At 34.1% G+C, this 22,992-nt stretch overlaps 1 pseudogene; it reads right to left on the reverse strand.

Moving 5' to 3' along the window:
- Positions 1-15,923: 15,923 nt before the first annotated feature.
- Positions 15,924-16,023, reverse strand: LOC138835465 (U6 spliceosomal RNA; annotated as a pseudogene).
- Between the last annotated feature and the right edge of the window lie 6,969 nt (positions 16,024-22,992).

Consider the following 22,992-nt stretch of genomic DNA (forward strand, 5'->3'; position numbering starts at 1 on the left):
GCTATTTATCTTAAAATCATCTATTTTTCATTTTGTTTAGATTTTGATAAAATTTAGCCTCTCAACTCATACAATGTCAATGTTAAGTGACTATTTTAAATTAATTTAAAACATTTTAAAAAATTGCTATTTCTTTGAAAAAATATTTTTTAAATTATCCAAGGCAAAATGCTTATTAGATATTTAAAGTCATGTTCAGACACTATGGTGGAAGCCAGACAGGGGTAAACATCATGTTTTTATTCTTCCTCAAGCAACTCTGATTGATTTCACCTATTTCTGAAAAAAATGAAATTCTTGCTTTGAAGCCTTTTGTTTGATATCCACAATGTGCCATTCTTCCTTTATTAATAGTAGAATTGGGAGAAAAGATGAGAATTCACACTAGAAAAAGGAGAAGATGAATAGAGAAAAATCTAGATATTTTGTTCTTCCTCATCTCAATCACAAGGTCTGGATAATGATTGTGGTTATTAGTTACAGTGCTCTAGATTGATTAAACCCATCTATAGAGCAAGATAATCACACAAGTGATCACATGGAGAATGCTCATTTATAAAAAAATGTAATAGCATCAAACAGGAAAAGTTATCTCTTTAATACTTGTTTATTATTTGTTAAATTCTGGTATGCTTTAATCAACTATCATAAAGGTATACTAGGATGATAGGAAACTAATATCTTAGTATCATATTATAGTATTAGCTTAGTTCTTACTGTGTTATATGTATGTGGCTGTATTTGAGTTTTGCCTCAATTTCGCCTGCTATATTCTCCAGTATATAAGTTGAAGGAAGACTCCCTCTGGAGACATGATATTTTTTTAGCTATGGGAAAACAAGTCAGCTGTTAGACACAGAAAATCAGATAGAAATCTTCCCCTAGAAATAGTCTTTCACCACTTCTGGTTCATATTTGTAAGCTAAAGTAAGTCACATGATCCACCTTGACATTGCAGAGTAGAGGTAAATCTCACCTACAGAGAGCTGATCCAGAACATAGAGTAATATGCCAAGATATGCATCACTTGAGATAAAGATGAAAAAATAGAACTATAATACAATCAATCATACTTGCCATTACACGTCTCTGCAGGAAAGAAGCTATTACGTACCTTGATTATGAAACCATTGAGATCTTCAAATCATGTCTTTTATTCTTGGATGTTACAGGAATTAGAGAAAATTTTCATACTCAGCATAAAATCTCAAAGAAAGCAGCAGTAATCATTTCAATACTAAATTTTGTTCTGCTAGGAATAGAAACCATTTTATAGACAATACTTTATTCTTTCTTACCTAGTATCTTTTTTCCTAGAAATGGCTTTTGTTAATATATGTGATTATCTGCCTGGGAGTTAGCTCAGTGGTAAAGTGCTTGCCTAAAGTGCTTGCCTAAACAACCTGGGTTTGATCTCTAGTACCAAAAAAGAAAGGAAAAAAAATAGAGTTAAAAAAAAACCCATACAAATATATGTGACTATCCACCAGAATAAATGTCTCCATTTATCTGCATCTGATGTAGATAGTATACTCAATTAGATATAAATAGGATCCATCAGTAGCACTTTTTTAAAATGAAAAAAAATATGGACAAGGAGCCAATATAAATTTTTTTTTCACCATCACCTTCTGCATCCTCCTTCTTTCATTCTAGGAAACAGACCTAATAAATAAAACGGCTCAGATATTTGCCTCTGGACCTTGAATGTGGAAGGAGAATGTTATGGATGTTGGAGAGGACTGGAAATATCACATGCAACAGCCCTAACACTGTACTTCCTTAGTGATGTGCTAGGAATGTCAATCTCACTGGACTTAGTATTGTTTTCCACTTCTTTCTATCACCTGGCCAAAATTATAATACATAGTAATGGAAAGAAAAAGTAATGCCATCTTAAGAAACTCATTTAAGGTTCTGGGAGTGTGGCTTCCTGGTACAGGTATTGCCTCACATGCATGATATCCTGGTTTCAATTCCTCAGTACCAAATAAACAGAAAAAGAAACACCTGAAGTAGTGCTGTGGCTCAAGTGGTGGAGTGCTATCCTTGAGCAAAAAAAAAAAAAAAAAAAAAAAATTTCAGGAACAGTTCCCTGGCCCCGAGTTCAAGCCCCAGGACTGGCAAAAAAAGTCATTTAGTTATTAAATGCAAAATAAAGAACTCATATTTGGAATACACAATTACTTCTTCCATACGGATTCCTGGCAATACTTCTTAATTCATGTACTTTACCTATATTAGAATACTGTGTTGAAAAAAATTGTTAATAGGTCATGACAATTAATGCCAGGAATGTGCTTAGATATCTGGTTAAGATTAATCCAGTAAATTCAAAGATGCCAGGCTTTTGAGTGTTCACTGCTAATCACAATGAGAAGGGTAGTAAAAGTGAAATTTGGAAAACTTTTTGGTCAATCATGGCACCAAAAATGTAGAGGCTAATTAATGGTTTTGACAGAAGACAAGAAATAACTCCAGATGGAAGAAAAAAAAGATACTAATAACTAAGGTGTAACAGAAATAGTTCTAGGGAACCATTTTTTGTATTGAAGAATTAAGTATCAACTAGGCTTATTCCTCATTGCCTTTACTATTCTAAATCTCTTAGGCTAGCTCTTATTTAATTGTGAAAATACTGTACAGAGGGGTATAATTACATGGGCAAGATAATGAGTACATTTCTTTAAAGCATTGTAGCCTCCTCCTTTGTTTCCCCTTCCCATCACTTCCCATCCTCCCTCCGACCCGCACCCAATCCACCCCACTTCCCCCCGCCCCCCCCCCCCCCCCCGCACCAAAGTTGTAAAGTTCGTTTTTGACATAACGACTTGTACATCTCATTATTGCAATGGGTCCAACTGTATCCCTATTTAAACGATATGTATTTCCCCTTCCCCTCCACAAATTATACCGACATCAAATACAGTGAAAGCACAGCTTATACTGTGCAGGAGGGACATACAAAGCAACAAAGAAATAATCTTATAAATGTGTTAGAAATAATCACATGAAGGAAAAAAAAACATTTGAAAACATATCTTAGGGTTCATTTCCCTAACATCAACTTATCTGACCTTTTCTGCTTCATTCAGACATATACTAGATATTGCTAGGTCTTAATCGCTGTGTGATAAATTGTATATCCCTCTATGCTGTTCTTTCATACCCGATCTCCTTGGCATTCTAAACATCTCAGTCTTTCTCTATTTCTCTATGAAAAAATTCTGATACTAAGTCCACATACCCAGAGAAGAGAGGATGCTAAAGTAAGAGTCCCATAGCTCATGAATAATTATTGCTACCTCAATTTTTCTGAAATCCTACATTGTCACCATTTGATTCAAATTTCCATTCTTTGTCTAAATATTGTCATTAAGTGCACATAAGTGCAAATATGAGCTATGTGCTAGTGACTAACACCTGTAATCCTAGCTAAGCAGGCGTTTGAGACCAGAGGATTGCAGTTCAAATCCAGCCTGGTCAGGAAATTCCATGAGAACTTGATCTTCCAATAATCACCAGAAACCCGGAAGTGCTGCTGTACATAAAGTGGTAGAGTGTTCAACTGGAGCTGAAGAGCTGAGAGACAGTGCCCAGCATCAGAGTTCAACACCCATGGTCAACAAAAAAAATGCAAATATGACTTTAATTTTCCCGAAAGAAACTACGACATCAATAGTTATTTTCCCAAGCTGAAAAACATAATTCCAAAATGATTCAGTGTACCTACTTTCTCTGATTATTTAAGTTATGGCTTCTTTGTTGGACAAATTCTGTTCTTTGAAAAAATTGTCAAATATTAGCTTCATATTAAACTTCATCTAGTATTTCTGGGTTCAAAACAGAAATCTTGATACAGTTGATGTCACTTGGCTTTCTTACTATCTCAATTTAAATCCAACCCAGGCAGGAGAGTCTGGCAAATTCTTATCTGTATTTAAACACGACAAAAAACAGAAGTGGAATTTTGGCTCAAGCAGTAGAGTACTAGTTTTGGGGGCAGTTGGACAGGGAAGACGGTATTGTTCAGGGACATGGCCTAGCCTCTGAGTTCAAGCCCCAGAACCCATAAACTAAACAAACAAATAAGCAAGCAAAAAAAAAAACCCGCACATATTTTTTGGGACCATCCTTAAAGCATTGGTTTGAAAACAGGCTCCTTTTGCTGATCATACTCACTGGTTCCTGATTTTTCAAATACTTATTGCTATGGAAAACTCAGGACCAGACCAAAGGAATTGATAACTGACACCTGCAGCAAGAAAATCATCTCAGGAGTGAAATATCCATGCATAAGACACTTTAAAACCTCCATGTCTTTGTTTATTTTCAGTAGAACACTTTTAAAACAACATTATTTCCTTTTGTTCTTTGCTGGCCTACAAATGACACATTATTTCCTTTTGTAATACTCTCAATTAGAAGTTTACAGACAAGTTTTATATCAGTAAATAGCACACTCGAAAAAGTCAGGGACAGAGTTTCCTTCAAGCCTTGGATTCTTTTCTTGTACAAATTAATTTGAACTTTGTAATTTCTCTATGTTCAATTCCTCTCTTGGGATCAGTTTCCATTTGCAATAAAAGTTCCTTCCAGTTACTTCCAGTATCAATCTATGGTGCTGCCCTTGGTAAAATGAATGGTTTCTGGCTTCATTCAAATAGCACAGAGACATCTTTGGTCATGAGGTAACATGTGTTTCAGAGACAACTAAGTAAAGAGAAAATATGGAATTTAAATGGCTTATAAAAACATTATGCATGTACATATAGCCATATAAGATGATGTTAAGTGAAATGAACCTGAAGATAGGGTCTCAATTTTTCTTCCTTGTTACTAGTTTTAATGTATCTAAAATGTACTATATGATTTTTTATTTCTCTTCTATGTGGTATAAACCCAGTTTTCCCTGTATTTGATGTCAGTGCCCTGAATCTTGTATATACATTTTTCTACTGTGGGGAGGGGAAAGAAAATAACAAAATGCTGAAACAAGGCTACAGGATGACCCATTGTAACAGTGAAATGAACAAGATACTATGTAGAAAATGAACTTTACAGCTTATGGAGGGTAACAAGGAGTTGGGAAGATGAGGAGGGTATGGATGGCAGGTGAAAAACAAAAGAGGAGGTAACAATGCTCGATAGGAAATGTATTCACTACCTTACTTATGTAAATCTAACCCATTTGTACACTATTTTTAAAATAAAGAAAACATGAAAAAACATTATCCAGGAGTACATTAAGTTCAAATTTGATAAGTGCTCTGTAAGTTAACGCCAATATTAACTGGGAAGAAGGTTCTCAGAAATGGGGTATTTTGTATGTATTTTTGTGAGTGTGTGTTGTGCATTATTTCCCATAAGTTAACAGTAGACTAAACAATAGGAGTAATAGGAGTAATAGGGGGAAAAAAAGTTCAGTGTTTAAGTATAATGGTTTAATATACTGTAGAAGACTCTGAAAACAAGACAAATTTGAAACAATAAAGTAAAGAACAGTATGTAGATCTATGGGAGTAATATAGAGAAACATTATTACTAACTGGACCATGAAGGATGACTCCACTATTTTTCATCTTCTAGCACTAAATCATGGTTGCAAATCACAAAAATTTGTAAAACATAGAATGGAATAATAATTCTGGTTTCAAAACAAGTCAAATATAAGAGCATCGATATAATTGGAACGAAGGCCACATTGAGAGACCAGGGATTATAATATTTGACTTGCTTGAAACCAGAATTATTATTCCATTCTATGTTTTACAAATTTTTGTGATGAGCAACCATGGTTTAATGTCACTCTGCTCTTTAGTTCAAGGCTAGCGATCTACCATTTGAGTCACAATGCCACTTGCAGGTTTCTGGTGCATAATGGAGATAGGTGCCTCAGAAACTGTCCTACTTCTGCTGGATTTGAACTGCAATCCTCAGATCACAGCCTCGTGAGCAGCTAGGATTATAGGCATGAGCCACCAGCATCCAGCTTAAGGTCACATTTCTAACAGGGGACACTCAGGATGTGTAATCTATATGTTCATCCATCTTTTTTATTAAATTATTTAAATTTTATATATTTATTGTGAAAATACTGTACAGAGGAGTTACAATTACATGGGCAAGATAATGAGTACATTTCATACCAAGCATTGTAGCCTCCTCCTTTGTTTCCCCTTCCCATCACTTCCCATCCTCCCCCCAACAACCCCCAGGCAATTCTACCTGCCACTACCACCAAAGTTGTAAAGTTCATTTTCGATATAACAACTTGTACTTCTCATTGCTGCAATGGGTCCATCTGTATCCCTATTTTAAGGACTTGTTTTTCCCCTTCCCCTCCACAATTTATACCGACATCAAATACAGTGAAAGCACAGATTATACTGTGGGGGAGGAACATACAACGCAACAAAGAAATAATCTTATAAATGCAATAGATACAATCGCATGAAAGAAAACAAAAACCATTTGACTACATATCTTAGGGTTCATCTCCCTAACATCACCTTATCTGACCTTTTCTGCTTGACTCAGACATATACTAGATGTTGCAACTAAGGGAGACCATGGGACCTATGTTCCTTTGGGCTTGGCTTAATTCACTTAATATGATTTTTTCCAAGTCTTTCGATTTCCAAAAAAAATGGGGCAAGTCATTCTTTCTGATGGAGGCATAGAATTCCATTGTGTAAATACACCACATTTTCTTGATCCATTCATCTACTGAGGGGCATCTGTGTTGGTTCCATATCTTAGCTGTGGTAAATAATTCTGCAATAAACATAGTTTTGCTGTTACCTTTAGTATGGTCTTGTTTGTGATCATTTGGGTAAATACCCAAAAGTGGAATTGTTGGGTCATAGGGGAGCTCTATGTGGAGTGTTTTGAGGAACCTCCATACTGATTTCTAAAGTGGTTGAACAAGTTTACACTCCCACCAACAATGCAGTAAGTATCCTTTCTGTCCACATCCCCTCCAGCATGTTTTGTTATTAGAGATCTTGATTTTTGCCCTTCTAATTGGGGTGAGGTGTTTTCTTAATGTTGTTTTGATTTGCATTTCTTTTATGGCTAGAGAGGTTGAGCATTTCTTCATGTGTCTACTGGCCATCCTTCTTTCCTCTTCGGAGAAGTTTCTCTTTAAGTCTTTAGCCCGCTTATTTATTGGACAATTGTTTCTTTGAGGATTTGTTGTTGGGGGATTTAATTTTTTGAGTTCCTAGTATATTTTAGATATGAGACCCTTGTCCATTGTATGGCTAGTGAAGATCTTCTCCCAATCTGTGGGCTTTCTATTGATCTTTCTAGCTATTTCCTTTGCCAGGCACAAGCTCTTCAACTTCATGCAATCCCATTTGTCCAACCTTTCTTTGATTTGTTGCGTTTCTAGGTCTCAATTAAGAAAATTTCGTCCTGTGCCAAGGAGACCTAGGGTTTCTCCTATTCCATACTTTAATATTTTCAATGTGTCTGTTTTGACTCTGAGGTCTGATCCATTTGAAGTTGATTCTAGTGCAGGGTGATATATAAGGATCTAGCTTTAGTTTTCTACAGGTTGTTAACCAATTTTGCCATCACCATTTACAGAAAAGGCTGTCTTTCTTCCATTCTATTTTTTTAGCTCCCTTATCGAAAATTAATGGCTATAGGTCTGTAGGTTCATATCTGGGTTTTCAATTCTATTCCATTGGTCCTGAGGTCTGTTCTTGTGCCAGTACCAAGCTCTTTTGATTACTATGGCTTCATAGTAGAGTTTGAAATTTCGAATTGATATTCCTCCAGCAGCGTTATTTCCATACAGGAGTGTTTTTGCTATTCGGGGTCTTTTATTGTCCCATATGAATTTTTGGATTGCCTCTTCTATTTCCTTGAAGAATGACGTTGGAATTTGGATAGGTATCACATTGAATTTTTAGATAGCCTTGGGAAGTATTGCCATTTTCATGATGTTTATCTATCCAATACAGGTGCATGGGAGTTTTTGCCATTTTCTAAGTTCGCTTTTGATTTCCTTTTTCAAGTTTTTAAAGTTTTCATCATAGAGGTCCTTCAATTCTTTGGTTAATTCCTAGGTATTTTATTTTTGTGGGGCTATTACAAATGGAGTTGCTTTCTTTATTTCAGCCACACTTTCCTCATTGTTGGGATACAGAAAAGTCATTGATTTTTTGGGGTTAATTTTATACCCTGCTACATTGCCAAAGTTTTGAATCATTTTGGGTAATTTGGAAGTGGAGTCTATGGGATTTTTTAAATACAAGATTATGTCATCTGCAAAGAGGGAGAGTTTTACTTCTTCTTTCCATATTTGGATCCCCTTTATGTTTGCATCTTGTTTTATTGCTGTAGCTAGACATTGTAATACTAGATTGAAGAGAATTGGAGAGAGTGGACATCTTTGTCTTGTTCCTGATTTCAGAGGAATTGGCTTTACTTTTTCACCCTTAAATATAATGCTGGCTGTAGGTTTGTCATATACAGCCTTTATTTTATTGAGGAATGTTCCATGGATTCCTAATTTTTCATCATAAAGGGCTGTTGGATCTTGTCAAGTGCTTTTTCTGCGTCTATTGAGATAACCATGTGGTTCTTACCCTGGCTCCTGTTGATGTGATGCATTATATTGATTGATTTGCTATATTGAACCAGCTTTGCATCCCTGAAATGAATCCTGTTTGATCATGGTGTATGATTTTTTTGGATGAATTGTTGAAGCCGATTGTCCCAAATTTGGTTGAGAAATTTTGCATCAATGTTCATCAAAAAAACTGGGTCTATAGTTCTCTTTTTTTGATGAGCCCTGCCAGGTTTTGGGATGAGAGCTATGATAGCTTAATAGAATGAGTTCGGTAGTGAACTTTCTCTTTCAATTTCATTGAAGATTTGGAGGAGTATTGGTGTGAGCTCTGTTTTGAAGGACTTGTAGAATTCTGCTGTAAAACCATCTGGTTCCGAACTTTTCTTAGCTGGGAGGTCTCTTATTGCTGTTTCTATTTCAGTGCTTGATATGGGCCTATTAAGATGATTTAACTCATTGTGGTTTAGTTTTGGCATGTCAATATTTGCTAGGAAAATGTCCATTTCTGCCAAATTCTCAACCTTATTAGGATAAAGTTTTGAGAAGTATTCCCTTATAATGTCCTGAATCTTGGTTGTTTCTGTGCTCATGTTTCCATTCTCCTCTCTGAGTTTATTTATTTGGGTGTTGTCTCTTCTTTTTCTGATAAGATTTGCTAAGGGTCTATCAATTTTGTTAATTTTTTTAAGAACCAACTCGTTGTTTTGTTGATTCTTTCTATAGTTTTTTTGGATTCTAATTCATTTAATTCTGATTTAATTTTAATTATTTCTTTCTGTCTACTTGATTGGAGTTTATCTTGCTGCTCTTTTTCAAGGAGGTTCAGATGTGTCATTAAATTTTTCGTTTCAGATCTCTCCAATTTGTTGATGTAGGAACTCAGGGCTATAAACTTGCCACTGAGTACTGCCTTTGCTGTGTCCCAGCAGAGCTGGTGATTTGTGTGCTCATTTTTGTTGAATATCATGAACATTTGACTTACCTTTTTAATCTCTTCTATGACCCACTTGTGATACAGCAGTGTGTTGTTCAGCCTCCATGTGTTAGTGTACTTTCTTTGGTGGCTTTTGGTGTTGAGTTCTAATTTTACTTCCTTGTGGTCTGAGAGAATGCAAGGTATAACTTCAATGTTTCTGAATTTGGACAAGTTTGCTTTGTGGCCTAAAATGTGGTCTATTTTAGAATATGGTCATGTGCCGCTGAGAAAAACGTGTATTTTGATGCTGCTGGGTGAAATATTCGGTAGATGTCTGTGAAATCGATTTGATCTATGCAGTTGTTTAGATCTGTGGTTTCTCTGTTGAGTTTTTGCCAAGTTGATCTATCTAGTGGGGAAAATAGTGTGTTAAAATCCCCAACAATTAATTTCTTTGAATCTATATGGGATTTGAGGGAAAGTAGTGATTCTTGGATAAATTTGGGTGCTCTGTTGTTTGGCGAATAGATATTTAGAATTGTAAAATCATCCTAAGGAGAGATCCTTTAATTAGTATGTAGTGACCTTCTTTATCTGTTCTCAGGAATTTTAATTTGAAGTCTATTTTATCTGATATTTGGATTTGCAACTCCCACCTGTGTATGGGGGCCGTTTGCTTGGTAGATTTTGTTTCAGCATTTGACATTGAAAATGTGTTCGTTTTTACTGTTAAGATGTGACTCCTGAAGGCAGCAGATAGAAGGATCTTGTTTTTTTTAATCCAAATAGTCTATGTCACTTAATTGGAGAGTTAAGTCTGTTAAGGTTGAGAGATAGGACTGAGAGGTATTTGTTAGTTCCTGCCATATAATCCACCTTCTTGGGTGTTGCAGCTACTTGGTTCCTCCTATGGTTTTTGGATTCTCTGTTTGGGTGAGGTTTCTAGGCCTTTATTGGGGTCTTGTTGTTTTTCTATGTGTAGGATGTCTTTAAGAATCTTTTGTAGGGAGGGTATGGTGGAGATCTATTGTTTCAATTTTTATTTGCTGTGGAAGGTTTTTATTTGGCCTTCAGTTATGAAGGAGAGTTTAGCTGGGTACAATATTCTTGTTTGATAGTTGTTTGTTTTTAGGGCTTGGCATACCTTATTCCAGTCCCTTCTTGCTTTGATTGTCTCTGCTGAGAAATCTGAGGTGATTCTAAGTGGTTTCCCTTCATAGGTGATTAATCTCTTTTTCCTTGACAGCTTTAAGGATCTTTTCCTTGTTCTGAATTGACCCTGTGTGGATTATAATGTGACGGTGGGATGTCCTATTCAGGTCTAGTCTATTTGGGTTCTAAAAGCTTCTTGTATCTGAATAGGCCTATCTTTTTGTGTGTTTGAAAGTTCTCTGCTAGGATCCTGTTAAACAAATTTCCTACCATTAAATTCTGTTTCTAGGTGCTCCTCTACACCCATTATCCTTAGATTAGGCCTTCTGATGGTGTCTTCCAAGTGTTGGATAGATCTATCACATATCTTGGACTTGTCTTGGATGGTTGTATGTTCTTTCTCTATAATATTAGGCTGTATTTAATCCCGAGATTCGATCTTCTGCATGTTCTAACCTTCTGTCAAGACTTTCTACTTTGTTTTTTTATTTCTTTTCCTTATAATTGGTCAGCTTTGATCGCTTCAAATTCTTTGTTGAAGCTTTATTTTAGATCTTGTATGAGCTTCTTTATTTCCTTCATTTAGTGTTAGGTGTTTATTCTCTAATCACTTAGTTGATTGGTTATTGTTTCATTGGACTCCCATTTATTCTGTTGGGTTCCATTCAGCATTCCCTTTGCGGTATCCCTGACCTCCTTCAGCTCTGTGTTAGTGGATTCCATGAATGCCTTTAGTGTTCTTTGTGTATTCTCATCCTGTTCTCTCAATTCCTGTGTTACTCTTTGCTTATGTTCCTCATGTTCACGACATTCCTGTAGTTCTCTTTGAGTGTTCTCAGCCTGCTCAAACCATTCCTTAATTTCTCTGTGAGTTTTCTCAAGATTCTCACGCAAATCCTGTATCAGTTTTTGAGTAGCTTCCTCATGCTCATGATATTCCTGTAGAAAACTTTGGTTTGCCTCCTCTCTCTCCATATCACACTCATACAGAGTCCTTTGTATTTTTTCAATCTTTTCATTTACCATGTTTGCCAGCAGTGTTGGTAGAGCTATTTGGGAACTCTCCTCTTGATTATTCTTATCTGTTCTGTCCCCTGATTATCATGAGTGGGAGTTGAGATACCCAGACTTCCCATTTTTCTTGTGTTTTTCTGGCTTACTCTGCCCATTTGGGATGAAAATAACACCAGTTTTGTGCTAGAACACTAACTTAATGCAAGCATAAACCAAAGTCTGAATTTGCACTATCAATAGTCTGCAGATACAATCTAGTTCAACAGATACATATATTCAGCATCAAAAAAACTATATATTAATGGGCTATGAACAACAGAGAAGAATTTGGTAAGCCAGAAATTATTAGGTTTAGGGAGAGGTGTGGGTAAAAATAGGAATAGAGAGAGAGATGTGGGACTTAACTAAATCCTAATCTCAAAGCAGGAAATAAGTTGGATAGGATGAAAGTAGAGAGAGAGAAAAAATGAAGAAAGAGAAAGGGAAAAAAAGAGACCAGAAAAAATAGAAGAGTAAGAATTAAAAATTAAACATAGCAATGCTTAAAAATTATACAGATTTGAAAACGAAATATTCCAAGAAGAATGTTGATATAATTAGAAAAGAGAACAGATATAAAGCAGATATGAAAAACTGAAATAAATACTTAAAGTATTATATAGGTATAAAGAGGTAGTACTGCTATTAAGGAATTTAAGTCTAAGAGGTTTTGAATTGAGTAATAAATTTCTGGATTAACCGTGTCCACAATTGGGGATAAGGTCTATTTATCGACTATGAGTATATCTGAGGATGCACAGAACAGCAATTAAGTCATATAAAGAAGAACGAAAGAGAAGAAAGGGTGAAGAGAATGAGAAAGAAAGAAAAAAGATCAGAAGTTCAGTAGAGATAAACAAAAAACAAAAAAGATTTTTAAAAAAATTAAAAGAAAAGAAAAAAAAGAAAGAAAGAAAAACCGCACACACACACACATATACCTCTAAAATAAAAATTATAAGAGAAAGAAAAAACAAGTTACTAGAAAACAATATTTTTCAAAACAGGTAAAAATTAAAAATTAAAAAAAATTGGAAATTTTTTTATAAAAGTTATAAAAAAAGAAAAAAAACTTCTTTGATTTTTTTTGGGGGGGAGGGGTGGGAAAATGTTTTATATCCCTTGTGTCCATAACCAGCCTCTTGTTGGAGTCTCTGGTCTGTTTGTGGTGTTTGATTTTCCTGTGGCTTGGTTGGTGTCTTAAGTCAGTTTGTTTGAGCAGGCAGAAAAACGCTCTGTTTTACCCGGGATTTTGTGATCCTCCTCCCAGGTTAGTTCAATAAGAGGCAGATCTGCATTGAGTGTCACAAAAGAGGGAGATGGCTGTTTACTACAAATGATAGTCCTTTATTACAAAATAATACACAATCTAGTCTCCATGCATGTTTAATTTTACTTGCCTCTCCACATGTGACCACTTAATTTATTTTAATTAATTCATTTGTTGGGTGCTAATACTAAGGCTTGATCTTAGGGCCTGGCTCTGTCCCAGAATTTGTTATTTTTTGTTTTAGTTTTCTCAAGGCTAGCATTTTACTGCTTGTACCACAGTTCCATTTCTACCTTTTGCTGGTTACTTTCAAATCAGATTCAAATGGACTTTTTTTTCCCGCTTGTTGTGGTTTCAAACCACAATCCTCAGATTTCCTCTTTCTGATTACCTTGGATTAAAGACAAAAGCCTTCAGTGTGGCTTTTTTTCTCTATAGTTATCTAATGCACATACTTAGATAGTAATTTAAAACTGAGAGTATAGAAGCAAGATGTACATTGATGATATTGTCCTGTCAGAAATTCATGGTAGTAAATTTCTTAAGGCCATAAACAAAAAATACCATGATATAATATAAGAGGAATCACTATTGAACATATGAGGTATAAGAGCTTTCTAATAGGTCCATTATTTATTGTTGCCCAACATTAGAAAAAAAAGTATAGTGCAGTAGTAAATCGAAGTCCTTTGTATGACTACTTAAATTCCTTGTTTTTTTAAGACACTTGTTTTCATCTAGAAAAGTAGGCCTGTCTATTGTCTTCATGTGATTTTGATGATTTAAGGTGCTTAATGAGAAGTCAAAATGTGGGTCTTTGCTATCAATTAAATCTCACTTTTTCTTCTTGGAGAATATAATGATTAAAGCACTAGTTCAGAATCAGCATGCAATAGTTCAGAATCACGCTTCCTGTGCAAGTGGATCACCAGTAAGTAATCCTCAATACCTTTTTCCATAAATTTTTTCACACATACAATCGGCCTTCCTTCTCTAGCTGCTTTTCTAGAATAGACACATTCGTTCATTTTACAGGAAAAGTTTGATTCAACTGATTTGTCAGATCTGCTACTAGAATTATCAAGAAAATAGTTTCTTGTCTCAAATTTAGTCAAAGCTATGTCTCTTTGTGTAGGCTACTAAAATGTATTTACTAATTTCAAGAAAGTACATAAATTCTATTTCCATCTCTTTTTAAAAAATAAAATTGTTTCCACTATAAATTGATCAGAGGCATGGATTTTGTGGCTAGCTAGGTCATTGTACATCTGTCTTTCTCTTCCTCTTTTTCATGGTTCTCATAGATAATATGATTGCTCTATAATTATCCTAATTTTTTTTGCTTTTATATTTTTGCTTGCATCATTTCACTTTCTGCCCTGCCATTTCCCAAAGCATTTTCATAGAAGGCATTATGTCCTATTTTCTCATTCCTAGAATAAGCTGGACATGAAGACACCACTTGCCATCATTTTCAGCCTATAACTTTGAATATGGAGGAAAATCTTTCTCTGTTCTCTATCAATTCCCTATTCTCCAGTTAGAATAATTTAGAATAGAAAACGGAAAAAGAGGAAACAAATCATGGTGAAAAAACAGATGCAGAAAATTCATTGGATTTTTCTGACCAGTTCAACCAACGTGAATTATTGGTGAAATACATGGGCACCTCTTTCCAGTGGTACTCAAAGTCAATGGTTAGGCAATTCTGATGAAGACAAGGAACAAGATGAAAACGTGAAATATGGTATCATTTGCAAGAAAAAAGATGGAGAAGGATCCAAGAAAATTTCTTCTTTGGGCTGCTGAAAATAATCAGCTTACTACAGTGCAGACACTACTTTCCAAAAAAGCCACTCATGTGAATACTAGGGATGAGGATGAGTATACCCCGCTTCATCGGCAATCCTACAGTGGACACTTAGACATTGTCCATGAGTTACTGTCTCGAGGCAGCTATTCATGCAATAACTGTAGATGGCTGGACACCCATGCACAGTGCTTATACGTGGAATAATATGAGTGGCTTCTTTCTTACTTCATCATGATGCAGATACCAATGACCAAACTAAATGCCTCTTGACCCCCTTGCATCTTGCTGCTGGGAATAGAGGTAGCAAAAGTATGCTGGATCACCTTCTGTTGAACCATTTTATCAAACCAGGTCTGAAGAACAACTTGGAAGAAACTGCATTTGATATTGCCAAAAGGTTAATAAGTATCACTACCTCTATGAAGTGGTGGAAGGCTGAACAAATTGTTCTCGTAAGTTGTAATGGTTTGGTTAAGTTTCTTAAATTTCAAAAATGCCGTTTCATCCTTTGTGTCCTTCCAAAATATTTTCACAATACAAAATAACAGCAATATCTTACTGTAAAAATTCATAGATTTCATGGTATTCTTCCAAGTGAATTGCCTGACTTTGATATCAAAATGTATTCAAGAGTTGTTTGTATATATCTATAATGATTTCTGCAGAGTTTGTGATTTTTTTAAATCAGAAATAGGTTTAACTTATCTGTTGAAATGAGTAGTACATAAGCTAAAGATATTTCTGGTACTTGTCTGAAAAAGTTTATTTTAAAATAGTCTGTATTCTGTTCATATAATATCCATAATCTATTTCATTCTCTCCAAATATAATATTTTGAATTCTACATTGATTTATATTATATAGGTTCATTAATGAATGTGTACTTTCAGATTGCATTCCATATAGAAACAGTTTAAGATTCCTTTTTTCCAAGGTCTTTATAGTATTTTATTTCTTTGAGATAAAATGACAATGTTATCTAATTTCAAAAGTTTTGTAAAGGTTATGCTATGTAAAGACTTTTCTGAGGTTAAGAGTTAATACACTGAAGACAAACTTTTAATTCTATGAATTACATGTATTGTTTCACTTGTATCTTTGTAATCAACTTTTTAATAACTGTATTTCACTCCTTGAATCTGAAGAATACTTCACAAATTTCCATATCATCCTTGTGGAAGTGTCATGTTATTCTCTGTATTGTTGTAATTTGGGTAGATGTGCTGCTGAAGCATGTAGTATCTTGTAAATTTAAATAGTTAATGATGCAATCTTAATATTGGCATATAACTTTGGTTGCTTATTTGTAACAAGGAAATTTTATTGTTCCTACAATGGTATTGATCTTATTTCCCTAAAATTCTGAGTATAGTGGAAAATATTTATATTGTTCAATCAATTGCTTACATTTCAACATTTTTTTGTCCGTGACTATTTTAAGTCTTTTTCATTTTAAACCTGATCATACTTTAAAGCCTTTATAGCTAGGTCCAAAGGTGATGGCTTTTCAAGTACCTATTTATGAACTGAGTTAGCTTTGTGGAGCTAAGGGATTCAAAGTAAGCCTTGCTCAAGAGCTACTTCTAAACTTCTGCAGCTTAAAATTTCCCAAATGAGGTCTTACTGGCACAAAATGTCTCCCTGACTCTTTCCCATTCTTCCATGTAGGAATAGACCAACCAGAATATCTTACCCTGACAGCAAAGGTTGTCTTACTGCAACAAAATTAATCTTAGCTACAAGGGATCGTAGAGAGATGAACAGTTCAGACAGAACTGTTCAGACTAGAAGGTATTTTTTCAAAATATAATTTTTTATTATACCTAACATTTCAAAAGTAGCTAAAGCCAAGAAGGTGAAAAATTGTTCATATGCATGATTACCTAATGTCCCGGTCTGTCTACCTTCCAATCAGGAAGGAACTTACACTACTGCGTTTATATCACCAAATATTTCCATAGCTCCAGGAGCAGTACATATGTTTCTCCTCGATTTTAGGCCTTAAATTGGTAATGTTTTTATCACATTGTTTCCTCTTGCCTCAGTCTGTAAATCTACAAATCGTAAATCTTTAGGCCTAACTCTACCAAACACTGAGATAGAGATAATGGAATAAAACTTTAAAAGAGTTGCTTTTGATATCCTAACAAGAACAGAACAATGCAAAACATGTACCTTTTAGTATATTATATATAGTTATATATTTTATATTTATATGCTGATTTTATATTTCACACAGTGAAACTTACTAGAATCAGTTGATAATTTGAGAACTACATTGATATTTATTTATTCCAATAAATACAATTGGAATATAATTAATTAGGTTTAGAATATATATTAGAATATAAAAGTATCAATGAAATGTCTTCGGTATTATCTTGGGATACCTTCTAAGTGTTCTTGGTCATCTGAATTCACATGGTAAAAAACAATGCTGTTTTCCTCTAATCTATAAGGGATTTTACTCTGCTGCTCTGTTTATTGTTTTAACTCGCTGGTCCCAAACTGTTTTCTCCATATTTTTGAATCATTCCTACTGAGTATACCCAAATTTTGCAGATTTTATGTCTAAAAAGTATTATTCTTCTGCAGGACCCAGGGGTCCTAGGATCCCAGTTATCCGCATCATCAAATAAGAAGGGCAAGACTTCTCATCTAGGCTCACGCAATATGCCAACAGAAAGTAATTGAAGAACAATCTCAAATTCTCATTTCCTATAATATTTCAGGGCCCCAATTCCTTGAGACATAGGAATTAGCTTTAATCAATTGTGAAATACAAGGCAACATAAATATGAGATAAAAAATCTGAGAAAATACTGTAATTCAAATTTCCAATTTGCCGATGACCAGCCCATATGAGTGAGCAAGATCACAAATTTCACAAGATTATTTTTAATACCCCTCTCCTAATGATTAATGAAAGATTTCAGTCCAGCATAAGTAGGCCAAAAAATAGTTCCTGGAACAATAGATCCATAATTGGTCTACCAAGGCCAGAAAAACTTGACTTAGAGGTCAAATATAATTCAGAAAAAACAGTGAGAAGATCCTTAGTGCTTCAAAACAGTGGTACTTCCATAAAACTTGGTTCTGTAGTATAAAAATGTTGTCATTCTCAATCCAATGATAACCTACATTTAATCTCCTGAAAATATATTCCTTTTCAAATAAACTTTTTAAAATCACATTCGCCAAAATAATATTTGACAAGTAGAAGATACTTAGTGACATTACAAGTGTTTTAAGGGGAGGGAGCAAGTTACAATAGAGTTGATTTATTTACCCAGCACTAATGTCAAACAGTTTCAACCATTCATTAAAGTATAGAAATAATACCACCCACCTTTTGTGTTGTTCAGTAGGTGCCTTGCAGAAATGGGTTAAATAGATCAGCCTTCCACATTTCAAACCCAAACATTAGCTAATAAAGTAAATTTCATCAAATAATGAGGTACATTTTAAAAAGTCAAAAATAGTTGCCTTATCATATGTTGTTTTATATTTTCCCTGTCTGTCTAACATAGTAAGAAATATGACTTTAATTCTTGAATATGGGTACTCATCAGAGATGTGACAAACATAAAATCTGCCTTCTATATCTATCATATTCCTCTATAGTAGTAATTATTCGTTTACTTTTTTCCCCAAAACGTATATGTAGCAGAAAATACTATCCCATGTGAAATAAAATAATCACAAACCATTGTACAAAGCCATTTATAAAAATTGGTAGTTAGGAATATATTATAAGCCATTTTTAAACTTTCTTGTTGACTAAAGATTAATCTTCCAAATGGATAGAATTAAATCATGTCTAGGTGATTCACATCTCCAGACTTGCAAATTGTTATTGCAGATGAATGAATTATGGAAATAGAAGTTGACATAAGTTCAAGTATGTGCAGGATTGAAACTCAATGTAATGTGTATAAACCTTTCAAAATATTAACAGACAGTTTAAGAGAATAACTATCTGGAAGTTGAAACCAGAGAGGAATAATAGTAAAGACATTGAATGAATGAAAAATGGAACAAGGGACAAGAACAGCTAGAATGCTCAATGTACACATGTGATAAAGGAAGTGGTAAATCGAAATAAATCTTGGAGAAGGGGTTGGTTGAGAATGATAGAAGGAGTGACTCTGATCCAGGAGCATTGGACAAATAGATGGACATATTTAATTGTAACATACTTGCACAACATTTTGAAATGAGTTAAACAACAAAATCACACAAAAATCACAACCAAACAGCAATCTCTAGGAGTTTGAATATTACCTCTCAAAATTTTAAGCAGTTAATGAGGGGCAGTCTTGGGAAAAGCAAAAAAAAAAAAAAAATACTGTTCAAAGAGGGCAGTATGGGGTAGGGGAGAATTTTGAACAGATTTAAATAGATTATCTAAAGTTATAAATCACCTACATCTGCTGCAAATATTTTCTTCTGCGAGTTCTCTTTGTCTGAACTTGATCCTCCTGTCCTGAGCCACACTTGATAACTTGTGAAGATAGAATGATAGAAACAAGATCAAGAACCCATTATTCCATTGGAGAGAAAACAATCCTCTGTTTTCTCTCATATCTCTTCATTACTCTTTTTTCATACTTTTAAGTCAAGTGATCTTGAATTATGTCTTTCCTTCTTTGTTCTGGCAAAGTAAGTGGTCAAAGTAATTCACTAAATATTATGTGCCATTTTTTTCTATCAATCTGTTTACTTGTCCAAGCGAGTACATTAAACTTCCCCCTTGCATTTGGTTGCCACGAAAACCCAACATCTTTGATAATGAGGACAAACTCTAATGTAAAACTTTGTCTCCAAAAAACCAGTCCAAGAAGCTCTGATCACAAATATTTAGCTATTCTTTTTTCTTTTACCTTGAAAGTCTTCTTGTGTCTAAAGTGTCCACAAAATTAAATACTGCACCACTTTTTGGTTCGATCACTTCTAACCTCAAAGATATATTTTGCTAACAATATGCTTAGAGGAAACCGAAAAATACTCCACTGTTATCTTCTCTCTTAATATTCTCCTTAGATACCATATCAGGAACAGTGAAGTTATACTTTGCAAAATTATTTCAATAGATGATTTTTCTCTTCCTCTGGCATTTGCTCAACAAGTTGTATGGAGAAGAAGAGAATTAAATCACCCATTTCTTGGATGACAGTGTCTCTTCCAAAGGACAATGCTTCTATGTCCTACTTCTATGTCTTCCTTTTAGCTCTTGTGTGATTTCCAATTAATCACAGCTTCTTGGCTTCAAGTCTAGTGAAGCTGAAGGATTATAAGGCCTTCCCCACGGCTAAATCTTCATGGTTTCTCTTTTAAAACTCTTTTTATTTGAATGTGGAATTTATTTTCGCCTCTTCGTTCAATCTATTCCGCATTGTAGTGAGCCAAATAGGCTCTGTAAAATCACTTTAGGTAGCATAAATATTATGGCAATCTATATCAAAAAGTTTTGGCTTCTTTCCACTGCTGAAGCCAATACGCTTAGCTATGGCTTCTAAGACCACGTTTTCTTACCTTTTCAATTTGCTCAATTCTTTTCTGATCCCAAAACTTTTTGGCTTATGTAATAAGAGAAGTCCTCACTATCTCATGTTAATAAGGATATTTTTTGAGATACTTAGAAATGTGAAATCATTGGTTTGAAGTAGCCAATCAGATTTTTTCTCTTTTTCAGTATTTCTCGTGCAAAAACATTTTGGAAAGTACTACAACAAAAAAGTGTAAACCCAATGCCTTCTTTCATTTTGGAAGGCACATTCTCCCTAAATATTTTGACCCAAATTATCTTTTTCAGAGAATTACTGTTTGATAATTAAAGGTCAATTCACAAATTTTGATATTTTTTTTTAAAGTTTGAATTAAAATTACACTAAAACATTGTTTCACACAGTAAGAGTATATTTCCTGGGTAAGGACAATTCTCAAGGAAATCTACAGGATTTATAGCAAGGTTTCTGAGGTTTATTTGTTTAGTGTGAAAATGAGCCATCTTTACCCACATTGCATGAAAGCCTATTTTTCCAGGCAATTTTAAATTTTCTTCATAGGCTAAACTGTTAAAAATTTTGAACAATTAAAATTTACCTGTCATAATTTTAAAACTTTTTTGAAATTTCTTTATCAGAATCGTGAATTTAATATACTATGTGATTTCTATTTTCTTTTGGGTTTTCCCCTATGGTTTATCCCCTGCTGTATTTGACTTTGGTACCCTTTGTATTGTTCATACATTTACATTAATTAGGTAAGGGAAGAGGAACAACAAATGGTTAGAAAAAGGACCAAGGACAAACCAATTCAATAGCAATACTCACAAGATAATATGTTGGAAATGTACATTACAAATTGAGAGCGGTATTGGGGTGAAAGAAAACTGTGAGAAAAATGAGAGAGGGTAACAAGTTTGTAAAGTTATGTATTCAGTACCTTACAATTACTGTAACCCCACTGTACATCACTTTGTCAATAAAAAATAAGCTGCATGAAATAAATATCATTGGATAAGCATAATAAATATTATTCTTTATGTAGTAACTTTTTAAAAATCAATACTATTTGGCATCTAATTTGAATTAATTACCCCTTTTTAATCAGAGGGTCATCAACTTGAATGTTATCCAACTAGACAATATTTTCTCAATATACTTGCCTATATTTTCAAAAAAGAATAAATTTAGTACTTTATCATGCTAAAACCGAAAACAGATTAATTCTGGGGAAACCCACAACTTTTCAAAGTAAATAATTGTTAAGAGGACAGGATATATGTGTTCTTCAAAATTCCTATGACTAATAACTACTCATTTTCAAATTCTGAACATTCCATATCTGATAGATTTCAAACAGTACGTGTTTGCATGTTATATAATTTTGCAATAGATGCAGTTTCCAATGGGGTGTTACAGATTGAGAAGTCAACAGAAAAATAGCCACATTCTGGTAGAGGATAAAACTATGAAGCATCTGTAATAATTAATTCTTTAAGAGTAAGCAATTGTTTATCAGAGTAAGCTATTATTTCTATGACCATCAATCCCAATATTTATCTCATAAAGTCATCCAAGCCCAACAGTTCCCAACTTGTAGGGTGCACCTCAAAATTCCCTTAATTCACATCACAAATAGATGATCTCTATTGTGAAAAAATACTACACCTATGTGTGATGCCCTCTTTTTTCTGGAAAGAACACCACAATAAAGTGGGTTTCATGAATTTTCCCCCGGTGGTTTTCTTGACATCAGAACACTTGCAAATATTATTTATATTTTATAATTTTTTAACTATCATAGATATTCAGGAATCTAAGTTGGGAAGATTAGAGTTGAAAGCCCACCCTGGCAGGAAGGTTCCTTAGATTCTTATCTCCAATAAGCTTCTCAGAAAAAGCCAGAAACAAGTGGCACTGAGGTTGAAGAGGTAGGACACAATCTTTGAGCAAAAACAGGCTCAGAGACAGTGTCCAGGCCCAGAGTTCAAGCCCAAGAACAAACCAATATAACAAAACAAAAATAAAAACAAACCTCAAAGCTAGCATTTTTCTCATTGTATAAAGAGGCACGTAATTAAGGAAATTGCTTCCTGTGTTACATATATGTAGAAGAAAGGAGATGTCACACAATTATTCTCTTCAAACCATGTTATACCAAAGCCTCAAAAAATGCTATTTTTTCTTAATTTATAAATTAATTTCATCCATTTGTTGGCAACTTTGTCTATATCATTCACATTATCATTTTATACATGAACTGTTGGAATTATCTATTAACTAAGTTCTAACTATAACACTTTTGAAAGAATATTCTAGGCAAATAGAATGTGAGAATCATTTGTGAATTTGTGAATTAAACCCTCTACTTAAAAAGAATTTTGTAGCATACTATAGAATATGAAATTACAAACAAAACCAAAATATTTATTTTAAATCTAAACTCTAATTTATCAAAATCTACATAGTCTAATATTAGATGAACTTTGTTTTTTTTTTCCAGGGATAACCTTTTGTAATCCTTCATCATTTCATTGGAATCCAAAAGAATTATGATTATTTACTTTTTCAAATTTTGGATGGGAATCATGAGTCATTTTGCATCTAGGAATGTTCTGTAATGTAGAGAGCATTTAAAACACAACTGAATATTATATATGTGTTGTATTTCAATAGGAAACGACTTCTCAAAACGTA

The sequence above is a fragment of the Dipodomys merriami genome, unplaced genomic scaffold (genome assembly GCF_024711535.1).
Source record: "Dipodomys merriami isolate MVZ:Mamm:240054 unplaced genomic scaffold, mDipMer1.0.p SCAF_239, whole genome shotgun sequence".
Lineage (NCBI taxonomy): Eukaryota > Metazoa > Chordata > Mammalia > Rodentia > Heteromyidae > Dipodomys > Dipodomys merriami.